Source organism: Bombina bombina, chromosome 5 (genome assembly GCF_027579735.1).
Source record: "Bombina bombina isolate aBomBom1 chromosome 5, aBomBom1.pri, whole genome shotgun sequence".
Taxonomy (NCBI): Eukaryota; Metazoa; Chordata; class Amphibia; order Anura; family Bombinatoridae; genus Bombina; species Bombina bombina.
In genome coordinates, this window is record NC_069503.1 from 25,038,035 (window position 1) to 25,062,976 (window position 24,942).

The 24,942-nt window shown below is 41.8% G+C and overlaps 1 protein-coding gene across 1 annotated transcript in view; it reads right to left on the reverse strand.

The window, feature by feature from the left end:
- LOC128659184 (oocyte zinc finger protein XlCOF6-like) overlaps positions 1-24,942 on the reverse strand; it is a 65,494-nt gene extending 40,552 nt beyond the window's left edge. Inside the window, exon 1 of the mRNA XM_053712868.1 lies at positions 24,755-24,942. The gene's annotated coding sequence lies outside the window, so the exon portion shown is untranslated. The remainder of the gene's footprint in view (positions 1-24,754) is intronic.

Genomic DNA, 24,942 nt, shown 5'->3' on the forward strand with positions numbered 1-24,942 from the left:
ACCGTGCAGAAGTCTTCATCCAGACAGCATCTTCTATCTTCATCCATCCGGCGCGGAGCGGGTCCATCTTCAAGACATCCAGCGCGGAGCATCCTCTTCAATCAATGTCTTCTTCCAAATGAGGTTTCCCTTTAAATTACGTCATCCAAGATGGCGTCCCTTAGATTCCGATTGGCTGATAGATTTCTATCAGCCAATCAGAATTAAGGTTGAAAAAATCCTATTAGCTGATGCAATCAGCCAATAGGATTGAGCTTCAATCCTATTGGCTGATCCAATCAGCCAATAGAATGTGAGCTCAATCCTATTGGCTGATTGGATCAGCCAATAGGATGAAAGGTCAATCCTATTGGCTGATTGCAACAGCCAATAGGATTTTTTCAACCTTAATTCCGATTGGCTGATAGAAATCTATCAGCCAATCAGAATCTAAGGGACGGCATCTTGGATGACGTCATTTAAAGGGAAACCTCATTCGGAAGAAGACATCGATTGAAGAGGATGCTCCGTGCCGGATGTCTTGAAGATGGACCCGCTCCGCAACAGATGGATGAAGACAGAAGATGCCGTCTGGATGAAGACTTCTGCCCAGTTGGATGAATACTTCTGCCCAGTTGGATGAAGACTTCTGCCGGCTTCGTTGAGGATGGATGTCGGGTATTCAAAAACTGTAAGTGGATCTTCGGGGGTTAGTGTTAGGCTGTTTTAAGGGTTTATTGGGTGGGTTTTATTTTTAGATAAGCTTTTTGGGTGGAAAAAGAGCTAAATGCCCTTATAAGGGCAATGCCCATCCAAATGCCCTTTTCAGGGCAATGGGGAGCTTAGGTTTTTTAGATAGGATTTTATTTAGGGGGTTTGGTTGTGTGGGTGGTAGGTTTTACTGTTGAGGGGGGGGTGTTTGTATTTTTTTTTACAGGTAAAAGAGCTAATTTCTTTGGGGCAATGCCCCGCAAAAGGCCCTTTTAAGGGCTATTGGTAGTTTAGTTTAGGCTAGGGTTTTTTTTTATTTTGGGGGGAGCTTTTTTATTTTGATAGGGCTATTAGATTAGGTGTAATTAGTTTAAATATCTGATAATTTTTTGTGTGTAATTTAGTTTTTTTTTGTAATTTAGTTAATTGTATTTAATTTATGTAATTGATTTAATTGTAGTGTAAGGTTAGGTGTTAGTGTAAGACAGGTTAGGTTTTATTTTACAGGTAATTTTGTATTTATTTTAACTAGGTAGTTAGTAAATAGTTATTAACTATTTAGTAACTATTCTACCTAGTTAAAATAAATACAAACTTGCCTGTGAAATAAAAATAAAACCTAAGCTAGCTACAATGTAACTATTAGTTATATTGTACCTAGCTTAGATATATTTTACAGGTAAGTATTTAGTTTTAAATAGGTATTAGTTAGTTATTAATAGTAGGTTTTATTTAGATTTATTTTAATTACATTAAAGTTAGTGGGTGTTAAGGTTAGGGTTAGACTTAGGTTTAGGGGTTTATAACTTTAGTATAGTGGCGGCGACGCTGGGGGCGGCAGATTAGGGGTTAATAACATTATGTAGGTGTCGGCGATGTTGGGGGCAGCCGATTAGGGGTTAATAAGTATAATGTAGGTGGTGGCGATGTCGGGGGCGGCAGATTTGGGGTTAATAAGTGTAATGTAGGTGTCAGCGATGTCAGGGGCGGCAGATTAGGGGTGTTTAGACGTGTTTTTTATGTTAGGGTGTTAGGTTTAAACATAACTTTTTGTTTCCCCATAGGAATCAATGGGGCTGCGTTACGGAGCTTTACGCTGCTTTTTTTGCAGGTGTTAGGCTTTTTTTTAGCCGGCTCTCCCCATTGATGTCTATGGGGAAATCGTGCATGAGCACGTAAAAGCATCTTACCTTATTCCCAGAGCCATCTTAAATAGATTACAGAGCTTGATCACCACCTATGTGTGGAAGGGTAAGTGAACACGCACCGCTACTATAATAATACAAACACCAATCCATAGAGGGGGTCCCTCGTATTCTAGTATTTTACTATACTATGATGCTGCTTGCCTTTCTCAGCTGACAAACTGATGTACGCCGGCAGTTTCCGTTGGCAAGAAGTTGAACAATCTATGTTACCTAGAGGCATCATACTGTCTGATCTCCCTTGGATCCCCTCCTATCTGTGGAGTAGCTTAAAAATGGATCACCCCCTCATACTAGATGCTCTTAAACACTGGGACACAAAGAAATCCCTGCCAAATCTATCCCCCCATCCTTCATCTATTTATAAATTACATACTATACTGTAGGGCTGCAACTAACGATTATTTTCATAATCGACTAATCGGATTAAAAAAAATAAAAAATTCCTATATTTAAAATAAAATCCATATACTGAGTGTTATAAATATAAACTTCCAACTATTACATTAACACAACTGTTGGTCCAATTTTTTAAGCAGCAGAACAATTTTTTATAATTAAGCAAAACAAAACCACAAACTGTTTGAAAAGAGGTAGAACTAGTAAGAGTTAGACTATCACTGTTAATAACATTCTGTTATTCACTCTTTCAGAAACTTTGCATTGAAATGCAAAAATGTCAACATGTCCACATGATCTTTGCTGAGGCTGGCTCTGTTTTTTGCCTGCAGCAGATAAGAGTCGCTCAGATGGTGTTGACGTGCCTGAGAAGCATAAATAGGGTTTTGCCAATTTCACCAAGGTGTTCTATTTATCTTTGTTAGTTCTCCTTCAATGCAAGGGGCCTCTCAACAAAGTAAGCCTGGACTTCATTATAACATAAAAATATCTTGAATATATATATGTAGTGGTAAATAACCATCTATAAGGTTAGGGGGGAAAATATCTAGTCCACTATTAAAATAACAGATATATACTTACAGAGGTTGAATTTTGTACATATTCCAAGAAAGGGGGCATGTCCGGGCTCTGGCCCAAGATGGTCGCTAAACTGAAGACTCTGCTCAGCAATTTACATTCTGCCATGTAATCTACATTTTTCTGTGTCATCCACTCCTGCATTTTACACCATCTTGTAGAAGAAACTTTAGTGAAGCGGATGATACCTATATTTTCAATTTTTATACAGCAAGTCATTCAGGCTGGACCGTTGAGAAGCCTGGCAGCTCTAATAGAGAAGGCACTCAACACCCCCCTGGGATATCAGGTATAAAGAGAACATAAGCAATTCTCTTAACTCTTCTAACATGGAAGAGCTACTTGTCTTTATACAGGTACTATTAGAAGAGCGTGGCAGGAAGATTTGTGAGAGGATTGACAGAATAATAAGCCCACCTGCTGCGCAGCTTGGAGATAAATGGCGATACAAAGAGCAGGCGACAACCTTTGGGCCCCCAGGTCTGGAAACCTATGAGATGGAGGAGAAGCTAGCAATAGTGTCGCGGGAGGTGTTTCAAACTGGCTCCCCTAGCCTAGATCTGAGAAAGTTTGCGACGCAGAGACCAATGCCTACTGTCGGACTACAATTTGCAGCCTCTATGGCCGAGAGATCAACTGCGCACTGTACTGAGATCTCTCAGCCAGATAGAAAGTGGAGGTGGCGGAAGCAAGATCCTCTTTTGCCATTTGCGGGGGACTATGCTGGCTCTCCTAACTGAGAAATTGACCTCGGGGGAACTAGACCTGTCCAAAACTCCGCCGTGCATGACCTATACAGTGCAGAATGCTACAGGAAGGTTTCCCGACCGCCTACATACTTTTTTGGCTTCCGACATCATAAGCTGGAATGGGGCACTTTGGCCCTGCTGTTCATGGATAGCAGTTTGGTGCACAAAAAATCCCGGGGCTCCGTGGCCCTCTATGCACAGGGGGCGGAGAGAATTGGGGTCGGTTAGACCGGGGACGGCAAGCTCAAGATCCAGCAGTACTCCTCGTAAATATCAGACTGGGTGAAAAGTTATCATGAAGCCTACAGTGGCTGAATTCATCCCTATGTTTAGTCCGGTAGTACTCTTGTGACTGGGGTGTGGGACATTTCATTTTACCCCATTTGCATATTCTATAGCCAGGGTTAAACTTTACTGTTCAGTATACTATTTATGACTTGTCGCTAGCAATTCCCTGGGGTATGCCTAGCATTTGGATAACTATTGTACTTTATATGATTGAATCGCTGATTTGGGTACACTGCACTGTTTTATTTGTTCATTATGCTGCTTCTGCTAATTATAAGTGCCCAACTATACTATAATACCACAAGTCTGTCTGGTCAGACAAAATATCTCCTTAGCCTCACTATAACCCTCTATTAATTCCTCAGTGAGCAGGGAAGGCCTTTTTAGTTAGCAGTCTGTTATATCTACACCTCCACTAGTAGGGTTGAGTCCTGGGGGCCACCATGTGGTTTATACATTATTGCAGTAAATTCACCACAAGATCTCATGTAAATATGTTGGGTCTCTTTATTTAATAGTTACTTATTTTTCTTCCCAGTCTTGCAGTAGCCTCGAAGTACTGTCGGCGGCCGGGACAGTATATTTCCACTGTGTATCTGCATTCGCAATTCAAAGATAGTCAGCAACCAGGGTGCTCAGTCAAAATTTCAATAAGTATCAACAAGTAGGGACCGCACTCGCTGGATTCAGTTCAAATAATACCTTATTTATTCAATGGTGACGTTTCGGGGTACGCAAACCCCTTCCTCAGACCAAACACAGTGCACAAGAAACAAAGTGACTTTAAACCCAAATAAACCCCTCCCATCTTACATTCCAAGAAATTGCGCCAAAACCGTATCCATGGAGACCAGGTAGTTACCTGGCAACCATGTTACACAAACAATTTAAGGCATTCAAATAACAGTGGTGTGATTATTACTTCCTAACTGTTAATAAGACAAAAAGAAACACCAGTGTGTAAACACTTATGTGTATAAAACCTGTGAAGACATCATGCTTAATATATACCTTTAAAATTCAGTATATCAAATCATATACAATATAGGTAAAATCATTTGAGTAAATATATCAACCCCTCTGCAACAATGTAGCTTATATGTTCAAGTTTACACACTAATGGTGTATTATTCGGCACCAGATAATGTTAGGCTATTTAGACACAGAGTTACAGTTTGCGTGGCTAAATATTATTGCAAAGATGAGCTTCATATTTAGTGTTAAAGAGAATAAATGTTATCATTTAATATAGACATTTAACCTTTACTCAGTGAGTTAGGGATTAATGGAATGATCATATCGGATTAGGTATAATATTAGTTACTCACTGTATATTATGAATTGCTGCTAATCGTTCCCCAGCTGCTGCGCTGTTCAAAGAGTCTGTAGTGTGTCAGTTGGGTGCAAGTTACAGACTCAGCCAATCAACGGCTTGTTTAGTCAACCGCATGGCTCATTAGCATACCGTGATGTCACCGGGCTTTGCAACTAGACTCTGTAGTAGCGTGGCTAATTTGCATATTGAGATCGTACCTGTCAGAGAGTGATTTTCAATACTGTTTACGCTCAGTATTTATGTGCTTTGTAGTGCTAACGTGGTGTCCTAATGTTGCAAGCGTAGTTCATAAGTTATATGTTGGAGCCCAACATTTACCTTGTATGCCGTATGTGTGATTATAGCTGGACCGATTAGGGACGAAAAAATGTCAAACAGCCCCTGTTAGATCCATGCCTATCTTAGTTGGTTAGTCACCTGTGTGAGTGCAATAATTCTATTATAGGACTCCTGTGTATTTAGGTTTGATATCATATGGGACTGCAGGGAATGTTCCATCACTAACACTGTGTTCCATGTTTGTTGTATATAGGCAATATTATTATAAAAAGGTCTATCAGTGCTATCAGATGACACATGTTATAAGGGGTATATAATATCACTGATCCCTGTTTAGTGTCTATTCATCATGATATTCTGGATCAATAAGTTAAGTGCCTAACCAAGATATGCCATCATAGTTATAATTGCACCTCATATATTAGTCATCATATGTTAATATAACCCATACTGTGTTCTGAGTTAGAGGTAAAGTAAGTTATATACCATGTGCCTCCCCAACCTAGGGGTATATTTAGTTATAGACCTCATAGATAATCATTGGTCTGTCCCATCACAAGTGGCAATCATGGTAAACATAGTACTTTTTATAACTATATGCAGTCCATCATAAGTATGACATTATAAAATAGCATAAACGACTGTTAGTCAGTATAAAAAGCCAGAATTACGTATGATCATCAATATCAGGTATATTGTTCCTGGAAGTTGAATTAGTGTTGAACCAGTATTTAGACCAGGCGGCACACATCAATAGTATGGATAAAAGTATAGTCAAATATGAGATCAGTCCCCATGGTTCACCCCACTCCATATGTGCACATCTTCAATTCAATCTGTAGTTCACCGTCACTAGTGTAATGATGGTTATTGTTATGAATGGGATTTATTGGGTCAGACCTAGCGTATACCCCACTATGGCATGGTTGTGTACTCTGATCTAAACTACCAACCCAATCAACATAACAGTACTTACCCATGTTCCATGGGTTAAAGGTATCAGTGCCAGTCATTCGACATATTCAGGCCTTGTGGATGTAGGGTTCCCAATCGGTATATCCTTCGTGTTTCAAGTTGTAGCAATCTGTTATCCCGATCGCCTCCACGCTTCAGGGGGGGACATGATCTATTAGAATGAATCGTAAGTCTGTTACTTTGTGCTTTGCCTCCGAAAAGTGCCTTGCTACTGGTTGTTCAGCAGTGCCTTTGTCCAGTGCACTTCTTATAGCCGATCTGTGGTTAGCCATACATAGTCGGGCATTATCAATCGTTTTACCTACATAGAATTGTCCGCAGCAGCAGCTCAAAAGGAAAATTACATGGCTAGTGGTGCAGGTAATAAAATGCTTAATGGTGTATTTTCTGTTGGTGTGTGGGTGGCGAAATATTTTGCATGGTATCATCCCACTACATGTGGTGCAGTCCGTGCACCTAAAGCAGCCAGTTCTTTTTGTCTTCAGCCATTGTTGTTGATAACAGTGTTGTGGATCAGTCAGCATCAAATCGTCTCTTAGGCTCCGTCCACGCTTATACCCCATGATAGGGGGATCCATTACATAAAATGGAAGTGATTTGTCAGATTCCAGAATTTCCCATCTTTCTCTGATGTTGCTGGCTAGTTTATTCTTTCCCTTATTGTAAGTAGTGGTAAAGATCATTCATTTCTTCTTTTCATCCCTTGGTTTATTTAGAGTCTCGCCAGTTTTAATCTCATCAATAACTTCCTTGATCAGGCTATTTTTGTAGCTGCGTTGTAGAAACTTGTTTGCCATCAGTTCCAATTGCTGTTCTCTATTTGTTGATTCAGTGATGTTTCTGACAACCCTCATCATTTGTGATTTAATGATGGCCTTGCGTGTATGGGGTGGATGATTGCTTGTTGCTTCCAGAAGTGAGTTCCTATCAGTTGTTTTTGAATATAGTGTAGTGTATAACTTATCTTGGTTTTTGTAGATCCTCAAATCTAGGAAGTCAATCTGTTGGTAATCATATTTAAGTTTGAATCTTATCGGGGAGTCTTTGCTGTTTAGCTCATTCACCCAATTTGTCAAGGCTTCTTCTTCACCCCGCCAGATCAGGAATACGTCATCTATGTACCTCTTGTAGCATATGATGTCATTGTGGCTGTATACCCCCATTGTCTCCTTTTCGTATTGCTCCATAAAGAGGTTAGCATATGAAGGGGCCACATTCAAACCCATGGCAGTACCCATGAGTTCTCTTTTGTAGTCATTAACTTGCTTGGTAATCTTATCCAGCCATGTATCGCTGTGGTCCTCTCTGAGGATCTGTATCTTATTCGTGTTAAAATCTTTCAGTTCATTCCTTACTGTAATTAAAATGTTGGTGCATTCTTCAATTACTAAGAGTATTAAGTCCATTGAACATTTATTAAGTATTTGGCACCACTTCAGAGTCTATCTTACAACCATTTGTGAAGGGCATGGACTCCTATATCAGAGACTCCAGTGATTTGATCACACTATTAAATACTTTAGACTCTAAAGTTTAGAGGACATCAACAGCAATAATATATTGGTGACTATGGATGTAAGGAGCCTCTATACAGTCATCCCACACAGTGAGGGGATTAAGGCGATAGAAAGTACATTGAACCATCACCCATACATTGGACCACCAATAAACTTTATACTCAGCCTTCTGGAGAAATGCCTAAAACTCAACTATTTTAGATTCGAGAAATACTTCTATCAACAACTCATGGGGACTGCCATGGGTTCGAATGTGGCCCCTTCATATGCTAACCTCTTTCTGGAGCAATACAAAAAGGAGACAATGGGGGTATACAGCCACAATGACATCATATGCTACAAGAGGTACATAGATGACGTATTCCTGATCTGGCGGGGTGAAGAAGAAGCCTTGACAAATTGGGTGAATGAGCTAAACAGCAAAGACTCCCCGATAAGATTCGAACTTAAATATGATTACCAACAGACTGACTTCCTAGATTTGAGGATCTACAAAAACCAAGATAAGTTATACACTACACTATATTCAAAAACAACTGATAGGAACTCACTTCTGGAAGCAACAAGTAATCATCCACTCCATACACGCAAGGCCATCATTAAATCACAAATGATGAGGGTTGTCAGAAACAACACTGAATCAACAAATAGAGAACAGCAATTGGAACTGATGGCAAACAAGTTTCTACAACGCGGCTACAAAAATAGCCTGATCAAGGAAGTTATTGATGAGATTAAAACTGGCGAGACTCTAAATAAACCAAGGGATGAAAAGAAGAAATGAATGATCTTTACCACTACTTACAATAAGGGAAAGAATAAACTAGCCAGCAACATCAGAGAAAGATGGGAAATTCTGGAATCTGACAAATCACTTCCATTTTATGTAATGGATCCCCCTATCATGGGGTATAAGCGTGGATGGATCCTAAGAGACCATTTGATGCTGACTGATCCACAACACTGTTATCAACAACAATGGCTGAAGACAAAAAGAACTGGCTGCTTTAGGTGCACGGGCTGCACCACATACAGTGGGATGATACCATGCAAAATATTTCGCCACCCACACACCAACAGAAAATACACCATTAAGCATTTTATTACCTGCACCACTAGCCATGTAATTTACCTTTTGAGCTGCTGCTGCGGACAATTCTATGTAGGTAAAACGATTGATAATGCCCGACTATGTATGGCTAACCACAGATCGGCTATAAGAAGTGCACTGGACAAAGGTACTGCTGAACAACCAGTAGCAAGGCACTTTTTGGAGGCAAGTAACAGACTTATGATTCATTCTAATAGATCATGTCCCCCCCTGAAGCGTGGAGGCAATCGGGATAACAGATTGCTACAACTTGATACACGATGGATATACCGATTGGGAACCCTACATCCACAAGGCCTGAATATGTCGAATGACTGGCACTGCTACCTTTAACCCATGGAACATGGGTAAGTACTGTTATGTTGATTGGGTTGGTAGTTTAGATCAGAGTACACAACCATGCCATAGTGGGGTATACGCTAGGTCTGACCCAATAAATCCCATTCATATAAATCCCATTCAATAACCATAATTACACTAGTGACGGTCTTTGAACTACAGATTGAATTGAAGATGTGCACATATGGAGTGCAGTGAACCATGGGGACTGATCTCATATTTGACTATTAGTGATGTCGCGAATAGTTCGTTCGCGTTTGCCGCGGCGGGCGAACATATGCGATGTTCGATCCACCCCCTATTCATCATCATTGAGTAATACTTTGACCCTGTACCTCACAGTCAGCAGACACATTTCAGCCAATCAGCAGCAGACCCTCCCTCCCAGACCCTCCTACCTCCTGGACAGCATCCATTTTAGATTCATTTGGAAGCTGCTTTCTTAGTGAGAGGAGGGACAGTGTAGCTGCTGCTGATTTAATAGGGAAATCGATAGCTAGGCTAGTGTATTCAGTGTCCTCTACAGTCCTGAAGGACTCATCTGATCTCTGCTGTAAGGACAGCACCCCAAAAAGTCCTTTTTAGGGCTAGAACATCAGTCTGCTTTTTTCTTTTTTTTTTTTCCTGTGTAATCTAATTGCAGTTGCCTGCCTGCCAGCGTGTGTGTCAGGCTCACAGCGTATACTGTGCCCACTTGCCCAGTGCCACCACTCATATCTGGTGTAACAGTAGTGTACATTTAAAAAAAACAACACTTTTTTGACTGTGAAATAATAGCAGTCAGTTTCCTTCACACGTGTGCGTTTCAGTGCCTGCCTGCCAGGGCACAGTGTCACCCCAGTGCAACTCATATCTGGTGTAACAGTAGTGTACATTTAAAAAAAAAACAGAATTTATGCTTACCTGATAAATTTCTTTCTCCTACGGTGTGTCCGGTCCACGGCTTCATCCTTACTTGTGGGAATATTCTCTTCCCTAACAGGAAATGGCAAAGAGGCACACAGCAAAAGCTGTCCATATAGTCCCCCCTCTGGCTCCGCCCCCCAGTCATTCGACCGACGGATAGGAGAAAAAGGAGAAACCATAGGGTGCCGTGGTGACTGTAGTGTATAGAGATAAAAAAATTTAAACCTGACAAAAAAGCCAGGGCAGGCCGTGGACCGGACACACCGTAGGAGAAAGAAATTTATCAGGTAAGCATAAATTCTGTTTTCTCCTACATTGGTGTGTCCGGTCCACGGCTTCATCCTTACTTGTGGGAACCAATACCAAAGCTTTAGGACACGGATGAAGGGAGGGAACAAGTCAGGTAACCTAAACGGAAGGCACCACGGCTTGCAAAACCTTTCTCCCAAAAACAGCCTCCGAAGAAGCATAAGTATCGAATTTGTAAAATTTGGTAAAAGTGTGCAGGGAAGACCAAGTCGCTGCCTTACAGATCTGATCAACAGAAGCCTCGTTCTTGAAGGCCCATGTGGAAGCCACAGCCCTAGTAGAGTGAGCTGTAATTCGTTCAGGAGGCTGCCGTCCGGCAGTCTCATAAGCCAATCGGATGATGCTTTTCAGCCAAAAGGAAAGAGAGGTAGCAGTAGCTTTCTGCCCTCTCCTCTTACCAGAATAAACGACAAACAAGGATGATGTCTGTCTGAAATCCTTCGTTGCTGCTAAATAGAATTTTAAAGCACGGACCACATCTAAGTTGTGTAACAAACGTTCCTTCTTCGAAACTGGATTCGGACACAGAGAAGGAACAACTATTTCCTGGTTAATATTCCTGTTGGAAACCACTTTTGGAAGAAAACCAGGTTTGGTACGCAAAACAACCTTATCTGTATGGAATACCAGATAGGGTGAAGTACACTGCAAAGCAGACAATTCAGAAACTCTTCTAGCAGAAGAAATAGCAACTAAAAACAGAACTTTCGGGGGGCGGAGCTGACTGCCGAGCTGAGTGGATGCAGCAAGAAGGAGCTCTTGAGAGAAATACTGATTAACCTCTTCATTACCTTATTAGAGACCTTCTGTTTGGGGTATTTTTGCCCATGAGCTACAGGGGTCACATACCCTAAGTAAGCAACTTTAAAAGGCAGAGAGAAAAGGAAAAAAGGATCTTAAAAATCTGCTTTATCAAGCTGACACCACAGACTGAAGCGCCATCTTGGGGGAACGTGTCTTGCTGCTCGACATGGGGACCCAAGTATTGTATGCTGCTATCAGAGACTTGCTGAAGGAACATGGGAAGAGGCTGTGTGAAAGATTTGATACTCTTATTCTTACATTGCAAACGGCGCGGGCACGCCGTGATGCTGACACAGAGGAGAGCAGTGCAGTACAGAAGTCGCAGAATACCGCAGCACCTACGGACTCCCAGATGTACTCGTCGCCACGGACATCAGTGAGTACAGACCTCAAGATGAGCACTCATACTCCCTCTGTTCCCGCAATTGGCTTGCACTCATGGGGGTCAATACAATCTGACCACTCGCACATGGAGGCAGATACTGTGGAGCGCTGCAGCGCTCAAACACCACTGAGCACGCTTCTCTCTGCTACCAGCTCTGCAGACGTAGCTTGGCATTTCTGCGGGGAGCACGGCCAGAATATTCAGACGCACCGGACTTTGGGTCAGCGTTCCCCTGGGGACCTCTGGGCTATCTGGCCTCGCCTGGGGGCTGATGGGTTTGCCCGCATGCAGACAGGATAATCAGTCTTTTCAGGCAGGGTCTGTGAGCAATTGTGCAGTTTTATTGGGACTATGAGAGACTAAAGTGTACTGTTTCTCCTGCTCAGAGGTGCCCTATTTACTATGGTCTACTGCTTACTGTATTTATGAAGGCATGCTGCCGGATTACCAGTTGAGGGCTGCCTTATGCTCCTATATATCTATTGGTGCTTTACACTGCTCATTGTATAATTCATATGCCTGCCCATTACATATATATATGCTTCTGATTGATATTCCATGTAAGAAAGTTTTCTATTATCTTTGCCTTAGCTGGGACAATTCTTAAGAGGTTACTCCCTGTGTGTGCTCTTTAGGAGCAGCTATTTATCTAATGTAATGTAAAAATGTGAGTGCCTGCTTTAGAAATTCTGTTTGAGACTATAATTGGGAGGCCAGGTATATAGAATCATACTAGCTCCTCCTGATATGCGAAGAGATAAACACCTATTTAGTTACACTATCCATATGCTCCTCCAGAAAACTGTGTGTATGTGTATGCAGATCTCTTAAAGTGTCATTATATACTGAGTTCTGAATCTTATGGCTCTTAAGAGGTTACTTCCTGTCTATGCTCTTTAGGAGCAGCTATTTACCTAACGTAATGTAAAAATGTGAGTCACTGTTTTGTTGGCTGTACCTGAAACCTCTCTACAACCCTATCTACAATTTTAGTATATAACTGTTGAGTATCCTATCCGGCAAAGTTAGAGTAACTTATTGCTGGACTATCTCCCGCCCCCCCACCATTTCTGTGCGGTAGGGACGAATGCCTTCTCCTCCGCACTCTCTTTTGGTAGAGTTGAGTAGTCTCTACCCAGTCCGAAGTCCTAAACCTATGTTTTCCCCTGCATACATGTGAAAAGGTTCTTCGGGCCCCAATATAGGAAATTCTCCTTTGTTTATTGTATTTTGGTTAATCAAAGAGTTTTGGAACTATAGTTTCATTAATGTTCAAGTTTCTATTTATGCTCAGTATGAATGTCAATCTATCCTTATAGTGGTAACTGTGATCAGTTCTGGTACATCACCGATATCATTTAGTAGAGTAATTTTGATTGCTGTTTTGTACTTTATTTGTACGATTATTTACCTCACTCAAAGTTTGCCTATAATCTATATACAATAACAAGCTAACATATGATGAGGACTCTTTGAATTTCTATAGATGTCTTCAGATTGACCTTTGACACCAGATCCCATGAGTGGATCTCTAATATATTGAAGACGCCAGAGTGTTTAAATATTGAGAATCTTTATCCCTGTGAGTTTTGTCTCCAGACAAGTACTAATTTCCAGGTCCCATAAGTGGATCTATTTTACTTTGTTGACACATGATTGTCCTACTGTTAAGTTATAAAATGGGGCTCCGTTAGGGTCAATACCGTGCTCCCACTATTGTCTACTGTATTTATGTTTGAATGATGGATCTGATGTCATGTAACTTTGTTTGAGATATTACCCTACCTACTATGTCTGTACTTTGATGTTTTTTATTGCCTCAATAAAAATATTTTTCAAAAAAAAACAAAAACAAAAAAAACAGAACTTTCCAAGATAGTAACTTAATATCTATGGAATGTAAAGGTTCAAACGGAACCCCTTGAAGAACTGAAAGAACTAAATTTAGACTCCATGGAGGAGTCATGGGTCTGTAGACAGGCTTGATTCTGACTAAGGCCTGTACAAACGCATGTACATCTGGCACTGCTGCCAGACGTTTGTGCAACAAAACAGACAGAGCAGATATCTGTCCTTTAAGAGAACTCGCTGACAACCCTTTATCCAAACCCCCTTGGAGAAAGGAAAGTATCCTAGGAATTTTAATTTTACTCCAAGAGAATCCCTTGGATTCGCACCAACAGATATATTTTTTCCATATCTTATGGTAAATTTTCCTAGTCACAGGTTTTCTGGCTTGGACCAGAGTATCTATAACTGAATCTGAAAACCCACGCTTAGATAAAATTAAGCGTTCAATTTCCAAGCAGTCAGTTGCAGAGAGACTAGATTTGGATGTTCGAATGGACCTTGTACTAGAAGATCCTGTCTCAAAGGTAGCTTCCATGGTGGAGCCGATGACATATTCACCAGGTCTGCATACCAAGTCCTGCGTGGCCAGGCAGGAGCTATCAGAATCACCGAGGCCTTCTCCTGTTTGATCCTGGCTACAAGCCTGGGAAGGAGAGGGAACGGTGGAAATACATAAGCTAGGTTGAACGACCAAGGCGCCACCAATGCATCCACTAGTGTCGCCTTGGGATCCTTGGATCTGGACCCGTAGCGAGGAACCTTGGAGTTCTGACGGGACGCCATCAGATCCATGTCTGGAATGCCCCATAGTCGAGTTAACTGGGCAAAGACCTCCGGGTGGAGTTCCCACTCCCCCGGATGGAAAGTCTGACGACTCAAATAATCCGCCTCCCAGTTGTCTACTCCTGGGATGTGAATTGCAGAAAAGTGGCAGGAGTGATCCTCCGCCCATTTGATGATCTTGGATACCTCTCTCATCGCCAAGGAACTCTTTGTTCCCCCCTGATGATTGATGTACGCTACAGTCGTCATGTTGTCCGACTGAAATCTTATGAATCTGGCCTTCGCTAGTTGAGGCCAAGCCAGGAGCGCATTGAATATCGCTCTCAGTTCCAAAATGTTTATCCGGAGAAGAGACTCTTCCCGAGACCATAGACCCTGAGCTCTCAGGGAGTCCCAGACCGCGCCCCAGGCTAAGAGACTGGCGTCGGTCGTGACAATGACCCACTCTGGCCTGCGGAAACTCATTCCCTGAGACAGGTGGTCTTGAGTCAACCACCAGCGGAGTGAGTCTCTGGTTAACTGGTCTACTTGAATCTGGGGAGACAAATCTGCATAATCCCCATTCCTTTGTTTGAGCATGAACAGTTGTAATGGTCTTAGATGAATTCGAGCAAAAGGAACCACGTCCATTGCTGCAACCATTAATCCTATTACCTCCATGCACTGAGCTATGGAAGGTTGAGGAATGGATTGAAGAGCTTGACAAGCGTTTAGAAGTTTTAACTTCCTGACCTCTGTCAGAAAAATCTTCATTTCTACAGAATCTATTATTGTTCCTATAAAAGGAACCCTTGTGGATGGGGACAGGGAACTCTTTTCTATGTTCACCTTCCACCCGTGAGACCTGAGAAAGGCTAAAACAATGTCTGTATGAGCCTTTGCTTTGGAAAGAGACGACGTTTGGATTAGAATGTCGTCTAGGTAAGGTGCTACAGAAATGCCCCTCGGCCTTAGAACCGCTAGAAGGGACCCTAGTACCTTTGTGAAAATTCTGGGAGCAGTGGCTAAACCGAATGGAAGAGCCACGAACTGGTAATGTTTGTCCAGAAAGGCGAACCTTTGGAACTGATGGTGATCTTGTGGATAGGAATATGCAGGTACGCATCCTTTAAGTCCACGGTAGTCATATATTGACCCTCCTGGATTGTTGGTAAAATCGTCCGAATGGTTTCCATTTTGAATGATGGAACTCTGAGGAATTTGTTTAGTATTTTTAAATCCAGAATTGGCCTGAAAGTTCCCTCTTTTTTGGGAACTACAAACAGGTTTGAGTAAAAACCCAGACCTTGTTCCGCTGTTGGAACTGGGTGTATCACTCCCATCTTTAATAGGTCTCCTACGCAATGTAAGAATGCCTGTCTCTTTATCTGGTCTGAAGATAAGCGAGACATGAGGAACCTTCCCCTTGGAGGGAGTTCCTTGAACTCTAGAAGATACCCCTGAGAGACTATTTCTAGTGCCTAGGGATCCGGAACATCTCTTGCCCAAGCCTGAGCAAAGAGAGAAAGTCTGCCCCCTACTAGATCCGGTCCCGGATCGGGGGCTACCCTTTCATGCTGTCTTGGTAGCAGCAGCAGGCTTCCTGGGCTGTTTACCCTTGTTCCAGCCTTGCAATGGTTTCCATGCTGGTTTAGGCTGGGAAGCGTTACCCTCTTGTCTAGAGGCTGCAGAGTTAGAAGCCGGTCCGTTCCTGAAATTGCGAAAGGAACGAAAATTAGACTTGTTCTTAGCCTTGAAAGGCCTATCCTGTGGATTTCCCCCAGTGATGTCAGAAATAATCTCCTTCAATTCTGGCCCGAAAAGGGTCTTACCTTTGAAAGGAATATTAAGTAATTTTGTTTTGGACGACACATCCGCCAACCAAGATTTTAGCCAAAGCGCCCTGCGCGCCACTATTGCAAAACCTGAATTTTTTGCCGTTAATTTTGCTAATTGAAAAGCGGCATCCAAAATAAAGGAATTAGCCAACTTTAGTGCGTGAATTCTGTCCATGACTTCATCATATGGAGTCTCCTTTTGGAGCGAACTTTCTAGTTCCTCAAACCAAAAAGACGCCGCCGAGGTGACAGGAATAATGCACGAAATTGGTTGAAGAAGGAAACCTTGCTGAACAAAAATCTTTTTAAGCAATCCTTCCAATTTTTTATCCATAGGATCTTTGAAAGCGCAACTGTCCTCTAAAGGAATAGTTGTGCGCTTTGCTAACGTTGAAACTGCCCCCTCTACCTTAGGGACCGTCTGCCATGCGTCCCTTCTGGGGTCAACAATGGGGAACATTTTCTTAAATATAGGAGGTGGAACAAAAGGTATACCTGGCTTCTCCCACTCCTTACTCACTATGGCCTAGATTTAGAGTTTTGTCGGTAACGACCCGCGTAGCTAACGCCGGCTTTTTTCTGGCTGCACCATAAAAATAACTCTGGTATTGAGAGTCCACAAAAAGGCTGCGTTAGGCTCCAAAAAAGGAGCGTAGAGCATTTTTAACGCAGCTTAAACTCTCGATACCAGAGTTGCTTACGCAAGCGGCCAGCCTCAAAAACGTGCTCGTGCACGATTCCCCCATAGGAAACAATGGGGCTGTTTGAGCTGAAAAAAAACCTAACACCTGCAAAAAAGCCGCGTTCAGCTCCTAACGCAGCCCCATTGTTTGCTATGGGGAAACACTTCCTACGTCTGCACCTAACACCCTAACATGTACCCCGAGTCTAAACACCCCTAGCCTTACACTTATTAACCCCTAATCTGCCGCCCCCGCTATCGCTGACCCCTGCATATTATTTTTAACCCCTAATCTGCCGCTCCGTAAACCGCCGCTACTTACATTATCCTTATGTACCCCTAATCTGCTGCCCCTAACACCGCCGACCCCTATATTATATTTATTAACCCCTAATCTGCCCCCCTCAACGTCGCCTCCACCTGCCTACACTTATTAACCCCTAATCTGCCGAGCGGACCTGAGCGCTACTATAATAAAGTTATTAACCCCTAATCCGCATCACTAACCCTATAATAAATAGTATTAACCCCTATTCTGCCCTCCCTAACATCGCCGACACCTAACTTCAATTATTAACCCCTAATCTGCCGACCGGAGCTCACCGCTATTCTAATAAATGTATTAACCCCTAAAGCTAAGTCTAACCCTAACACTAACACCCCCCTAAATTAAATATAATTTTAATCTAACGAAATTAATTAACTCTTATTAAATAAATTATTCCTATTTAAAGCTAAATACTTACCTGTAAAATAAATCCTAATATAGCTACAATATAAATTATAATTACATTGTAGCTATTTTAGGATTAATATTTATTTTACAGGCAACTTTGTAATTATTTTAACCAGGTACAATAGCTATTAAATAGTTAAGAACTATTTAATAGTTACCTAGTTAAAATAATAACAAAATTACCTGTAAAATAAATCCTAACCTAAGTTACAATTAAACCTAACACTATACTATCATTAAATTAATTAAATAAAATACCTACAATTACATACAATTAAACCCAACACTACACTATCAATAAATAAATTAAATACAATTCCTACAAATAACTACAATGAAATAAACTAACTAAAGTACAAAAAATAAAAAAGAACTAAGTTACAAAAAATAAAAAAATATTTACAAACATAAGAAAAATATTACAACAATTTTAAACTAATTACACCTACTCTAAGCCCCCTAATAAAATAACAAAGACCCCCAAAATAACAAAATGCCCTACCCTATTCTAAATTACTACATTTCAAAGCTCTTTTACCTTACCAGCCCTGAACAGGGCCCTTTGCGGGGCATGCCCCAAGAAATTCAGCTCTTTTGCCTGTAAAAAAAACATACAATACCCCCCCCCAACATTACAACCCACCACCCACATACCCCTAATCTAACCAAACCCCCCTTAAATAAACCTAACACTAAGCCCCTGAAGATCTTCCTACCTTGTCTTCACCCTACCAGGTTCACCGATCCGTCCTGAAGAGCTCCTCCGATGTACTGATCCAAGCCCAAGCGGGGGGCTGAAGAGGTCCATGATCCGGCTGAAGTCTTCATCCAAGCGGGAGCTGAAGAGGTCCATGATCCGGATGAAGTCTTCATCCAAGCGGGAGCTGAAGAGGTCCATGATCTGGATGAAGTCTTCTATCAACGGCATCTTCAATCTTCTTTCTTCCGGATCCATCTTGCAGACCTCCGACGCGGAACATCCTCTTCTCCCGACGCCTACTAGCCGAATGACGGTTCCTTTAAGGGACGTCATCCAAGATGGCGTCCCTCGAATTCCGATTGGCTGATAGGATTCTATCAGCCAATCGGAATTAAGGTAGGAATATTCTGATTGGCTGATGGAATCAGCCAATCAGAATCAAGTTCAATCCGATTGGCTGATTCGATCAGCCAATCAGATTGAGCTTGCATTCTATTGGCTGTTATTGATAGTGTAGTGTTAGGTTTAATTGTAGATAATTGTAGGTATTTTATTTAATTAATTTATTGATAGTGTAGTGGTAGGTTTAATTGTAACTTAGGTTAGGATTTATTTTACAGGTAAATTTGTAATTATTTTAACTATTTTAGCTATTAAATAGTTCTTAACTATTTAATAGCTATTGTACCTGGTTAAAATAATTACAAAGTTGCCCGTAAAATAAATATTAATCCTAAAATAGCTACAATGTAATTATTCGTTATATTGTAGCTATATTAGGGTTTATTTTACAGGTAAGTATTTAGCTTTAAATAGGAATAATTTATTTAATAAGAGTTAATTAATTTCGTTAGATTAAAATTATATTCAATTTAGGGGGGTGTTAGTGTTAGACTTAGCTTTAGGGGTTAATACATTTATTAGAATAGCGGTGAGCTCCGGTCGGCAGATTAGGGGTTAATAATTGAAGTTAGGTGTTGGCGATGTTAGGGAGGGCAGATTAGGGGTTAATACTATTTATTATAGGGTTAGTGAGGCGGATTAGGGGTTAATAACTTTATAATAGAAGCGGTGCGGTCCGCTCGGCAGATTAGGGGTTAATAAGTGTAGGCAGGTGGAGGCGACATTGTGGGGGGCAGATTAGGGGTTAATAAATATAATACAGGGGTTGGCGGTGTTAGGGGCAGCAGATTAGGGGTACATAAGTATAACGTAGGTGGCGGTCGGCAGATTAGGGGTTAAAAAAATTTAATCGAGTGGCGACGATGTGGGGGGGCCTCAGTTTAGGGGTACATAGGTAGTTTATGGGTGTTAGTGTACTTTAGAGTACAGTAGTTAAGAGCTTTATGAACCGGCGTTAGCCCAGAAAGCTCTTAACTACTGACCTTTTTCCTGCGGCTGGAGTTTTGTCGTTAGATGTCTAACGCTCACTTCAGACACGACTCTAAATACCGAAGTTAGAAAGATCCCATTGAAAAGATAGGATACGCAATTGACGTAAGGGGATCTGCGGTATGGAAAAGTCTCGGCTGAAAAGTGAGCGTTAGACCCTTTTTTGAGTGACTCCAAATACCGGAGTTAGCCTAAAACCAGCGTTAGGAGCCTCTAACGCTGGTTTTCACGGCTAACGCCAAACTCCAAATCTAGGCCTCAGTCCGCTACCCTCTTGGGTATCGGAAAAGCATCAGCGTGCACTGGGATCTCTAAGAATTTGTCCATTTTGCACAACTTCTCTGGAATTACCAAAGAATCACAATCATCGAGCGTAGTTAGCACCTCCTTAAGCAGGGCGCGGAGATGTTCTAGCTTAAATTTAAATGCCACGATATCAGGTTCTGCCTGTTGAGAAATTTTACCTGAGTCAGAAATTTCTCCCTCAGACAGCCCCTCCCTCACTGCCAACTCAGATTGATGTGAGGGTAAAACAGATAAATTATCGTCAGCGCCTACTTGCTCATCCTCTGTATTTAAAACTGAGCAATCACGCTTTCTAGGAAATGCTGGCAGTTTGGATAAAAGATTTGCTATAGAATTATCCATTACTGCTGTTAATTGCTGCATAGTAACAAGCATTGGCGCACTAGATGTACTAGGTATCGCCTGCACGGGCAAAACTGGTGTTGACACAGAAGGAGAGGATGATGAACTATCCCCACTACCTTCATTTGAAGAATCATCTTGGGCAACCTTATTAAATGTGACAGTACTGTCCTTACTTTGTTTGGACGCCATGGCACAATTTGCACATACATTTAAAGGGGGAACCACCTTGGCCTCCATACACACGGAACATATGTTATCTGAAGGTACAGACATGTTAGGCAGATTTAGGCAGGCTATTAATGCAATAAAAACGATTTTATACAAAACCGTTACTGTCTCTTTAAATAACAAAAAGAACATACTTTATTTCTGAATGTTCAAGAAACTATGAAGGAAATATCCGATCTTTATAAAATTTACACCCCAGTGTCTTAATGCTTTGAAAGTATTGCACACCAAAATATGAAGTCTCTAGACCCTTAAATAAGCAAACCGGAGCTAATTGTTCAATTTAACCGGTTCAAACACACTACAGTCCCTGCCACAGACTTTGCTGCGGCTTTTACCTTCCTTGGGGGTTATTTACCACAGAAATAAGCCTTCTGGAGTCTGTTTCTTAGCCACAGGACCCTCTCACATGAAGTTGCATGAAAATGAGGCCTCCTCCCTCTGCATACCAGAGTGAAGGGGCCTTTCTGACTAGATTAGGCGTTTAAACCAATGCCAGGTATAAGTAAAACGTTCCCAAAAGTGTTTCTAAGTTCACAAAAACACTCCAAATGTCATAAGAATATGATATATGCAAATCGATTTAGCCCACAATAGTGTCAACCAGTATAGAGCCCAATATATAAGCCTTTAATCTGTTACTCAGTCTAAGAAAATGGCTTACCGGTCCCATGAGGGAAAAACTGACAGTCTTCTAGCATTACTATGTGTTGTTAGAAAAGAGACTGGTCATACCTGAAGCAGATAAGTCTGCAAACTGTTACCCCCAACTGAAGTTCTCTGGTTTCAACAGTCCTGCGTGGTAACAGCAATGGATTCTAGTTACTGGTGCTAAAATCATACTCCTCTTTTAACAGAACTCTCCATCACTTTCTGTTGTAGAGTAAATAGTACAAACCGGCACTATTTTAAAATAACAAACTCTTGATAGAAGAAATAAAACTACAACTAACACCACATACTCTTTACCATCCCCGTGGAGATGCTACTTGTTCAGAGCAGGCAAAGAGAATGACTGGGGGGCGGAGCCAGAGGGGGGACTATATGGACAGCTTTTGCTGTGTTCCTCTTTGCCATTTCCTGTTAGGGAAGAGAATATTCCCACAAGTAAGGATGAAGTCGTGGACCGGACACACCAATGTAGGAGAAACAACACTTTTTTGACTGTGAAATAATAGCAGTCAGTTTCCTTCACACGTGTGCGTTTCAGTGCCTGCCTGCCAGGGCACAGTGTCATCCCAGTGCAACTCATATCTGGTGTAACAGTAGTGTACATTTAAAAAAAAAAAAAACACTTTTTTGACTGTGAAATAAAAAAAAAATACAATTTTGACTGTAATAGATTGAATAGCAGTTAGTTGTCTGCAAGCGTGTGTGTCAGGCCTACAGCGTCTACTCCAACTTCTGCCAGTGCACAGTGCCACTCATATCTGTTGTCACAGTAGCCAGAGGGAGTCCCCTCCATCCTCTAATAAGGTCCTGTGTATTAGCTATGACCTTGGGAATGTTGAGGTGATAGATGCGCATAGGGTCAACATGTAATTGAATACCTAAATATTTAAAGGAGCCAGCTGTGATATACAGGTTTGTATCATTAAGTGTGGCATGTTTGTTATTTTGGAGCCATGTCACCTTCGACTTGTCTACATTTATTTTATAACCAGTGAATCTACCAAACCCTGACATAACTTCTAACACTTTAGGTATATTTAGGGCAGGGTCACTAATATACAGTAGCAAATCGTCTGCAAAGAGAGATAGATGTAAGAGTTGTGAGTGGATCTGGAGGCCAGCACAATGTTGACGTATGTAGCATGCTAAAGGTTCGATGGCTAGGTCAAAGAGGAGTGGGGACAGTGGACAACCCTGCCTAGTTCCTCTACCAAGTTCAAAAGAGGGGGACAAATTATTATTTACAATGATGGATGCCGAGGGAGAATCATATAGCCTTTGTATTATCTCGAAAAAATGACCCTTTATCCCGAACTTCGCCAGCGCTGTGTAGAGATGGTCCCATTCTACTCTATCAAATGCTTTTTCAGCGTCTACAGCGAGAAAGCAAGCATCAGGCAATGGGGTATCTGTGGATAATTTTTGGGCTTGATGATATTTTTAATAACTGCAAGCATTTTCCTCAAATTAAGTACCGAGAAGCGATGTTTAACAAATCCCGTTTGGTCTGGGTGGACCAGGAGATGAAGAACCTCTGCCAGCCGATTAGCCAGAATTTTGGTTAATAGTTTGTAATCTCCATTCAATAGGGAGATCGGTCTATAAGATGAAGGTACAGTAGGGTCCCTATCAGGCTTAGGTATAACACAGATGTTAGCATCTGAGAACCTAGGATCAGGGACTGAAGCCCCCGAGAGGTACTCAGAGAAAAGTGTCGCCAATGTAGGGGCTATTTCAGGAGATAGAATTTTGTAGTATTCCGCGGGGAGACCATCAGGTCCCGCCGCTTTGCCAAGTTTAATACGTTTAATGGTGTCTATTACTTCTAGCGGCTGAATGGGGGCATTAAGAGAGGACAATTGGTCTTGTGTCAAGGTAGGAACAACTACATAATTCCAGAATAAGCATTTATCAGGTTCCGAGATCTATTGTTTAGTGTATAGATTAGTGTAGAAAGAGACAAACTCTCGCATAATTGCAGGAGTGTCTGTACAAAGCCCTCCCTCAGTAGCCAGCGCCGGGATATATGATTTGGGTGTGACAACTTTGACCATGTTAGCCATGGTTTGACCAGCCTTGTTCCCATATCTATAAAACTTGCCCTGCCTATGGATCGCATATGCATTATCTACCATTTGAATGTGTGTGTCCCTTTCCTGTTTGAGGTCATAATAGTGTTGTCTAGTTTGGGGTGTGGGATGGCACAGATAATTATTATATGCTTTTGCGAGGTTTGTCAACATCTGATCAGTTATCTTTTTGCCCTTAAGACTATGGTGCGACGTATATGCCGTGATTCGCCCTCTGAGAACAGCTTTTGAGGCATGCCAAAAAAGGTCTAGATTATCTCGGTGCTGCGCATTATCTGCATTATAGTCTATCCAATAAGAGCGCAACTGCTGTCGAAAGTCAGCATTGTTATAAAGATAAGAGGGGAATCTCCATGCCTTCTGCAAACTATTTGGGGGAGCAAAGTCTAAGAGCAACATGATGGGTGCGTGGTCTGAGATGGTTACAGGATATATCTTAGTAAAAGGGATATGTGGCGTGAGGGCAGGGGCTGTCAGAAAATAGTCAATCCTAGACATAGTATGGTGTGATTTGGAAATACAAGTATAGTCCTTGTCTGTTGGATTGCGCAATCTCCATAAATCAACCAGTCCCAAGTCCGTCCTGAATCTCTCAGTAAGTTTAACCTCAGCGTTTTGTCTTCGGGAAGCAGTACGTAAGGGCGGCAGAGCTGAGGGTTCTACAAATCTGTCAAGCGGTAAAAGTTGCGTCATATTAAAGTCTCCCCCCATGATTATTGGAAGCTCATTCCTTTTTGCTAATTGGAGTTGCAGATGCTGCCAAAAGTGGGGCGAGAGATTGTTCGGGCCATATACATTACAAAGTAAATATGATTTAGATGCAATGCACAAATTGGTGATTATGTAGCGTCCCTTGGTATCTAAATGTGTGTCTTTAAGGGTGATAGAAAGTCCCTTTCTGATCAAGATAGCCGCCCCCTCTTTCTTCCCTCCGTGGGCGTGTTGATAACCTGCCCCACCCATCTAGTTTTAAGTTTATCATGTTCCTCTTGAGTTAAGCGAGTCTCCTGCAGGAGAGCTATGTCAGCGTGTACTGAATTTAAGAAGTGTAATATTTTACTACGTTTGGCGGGGGATGTAATGCCTCCAACATTCCACGAAACTATGTTACACCATAATGCCATAAGGTAGATAAAAAGAAATATATTGGCCAATGGTCTGAGCATGTTATGTTTTCCAAGGGGATGGGGAACAAGGCGGCAATGCATATTGTGTGCACGGCCAGGCAAGGGGTCAATTGATCAGTATTCTAAGTGTTGTGTGCCAGGGTGTGGTACTTACAGAAATAAAGGGAAAGGAGAGACCAAAACAACAGCTCATATGGCCACCAAAGCTCAAACATTCTCTGGGGTCGGGGTTCCCTGGAGTGGAGGTAGAGTTTCTACAGAGGATAGAAAAATAAGAGCATTAGCAGGACACATGACAATATCTTCAAAACCTCCTGACACCCACAGCACACTCCAATGGTG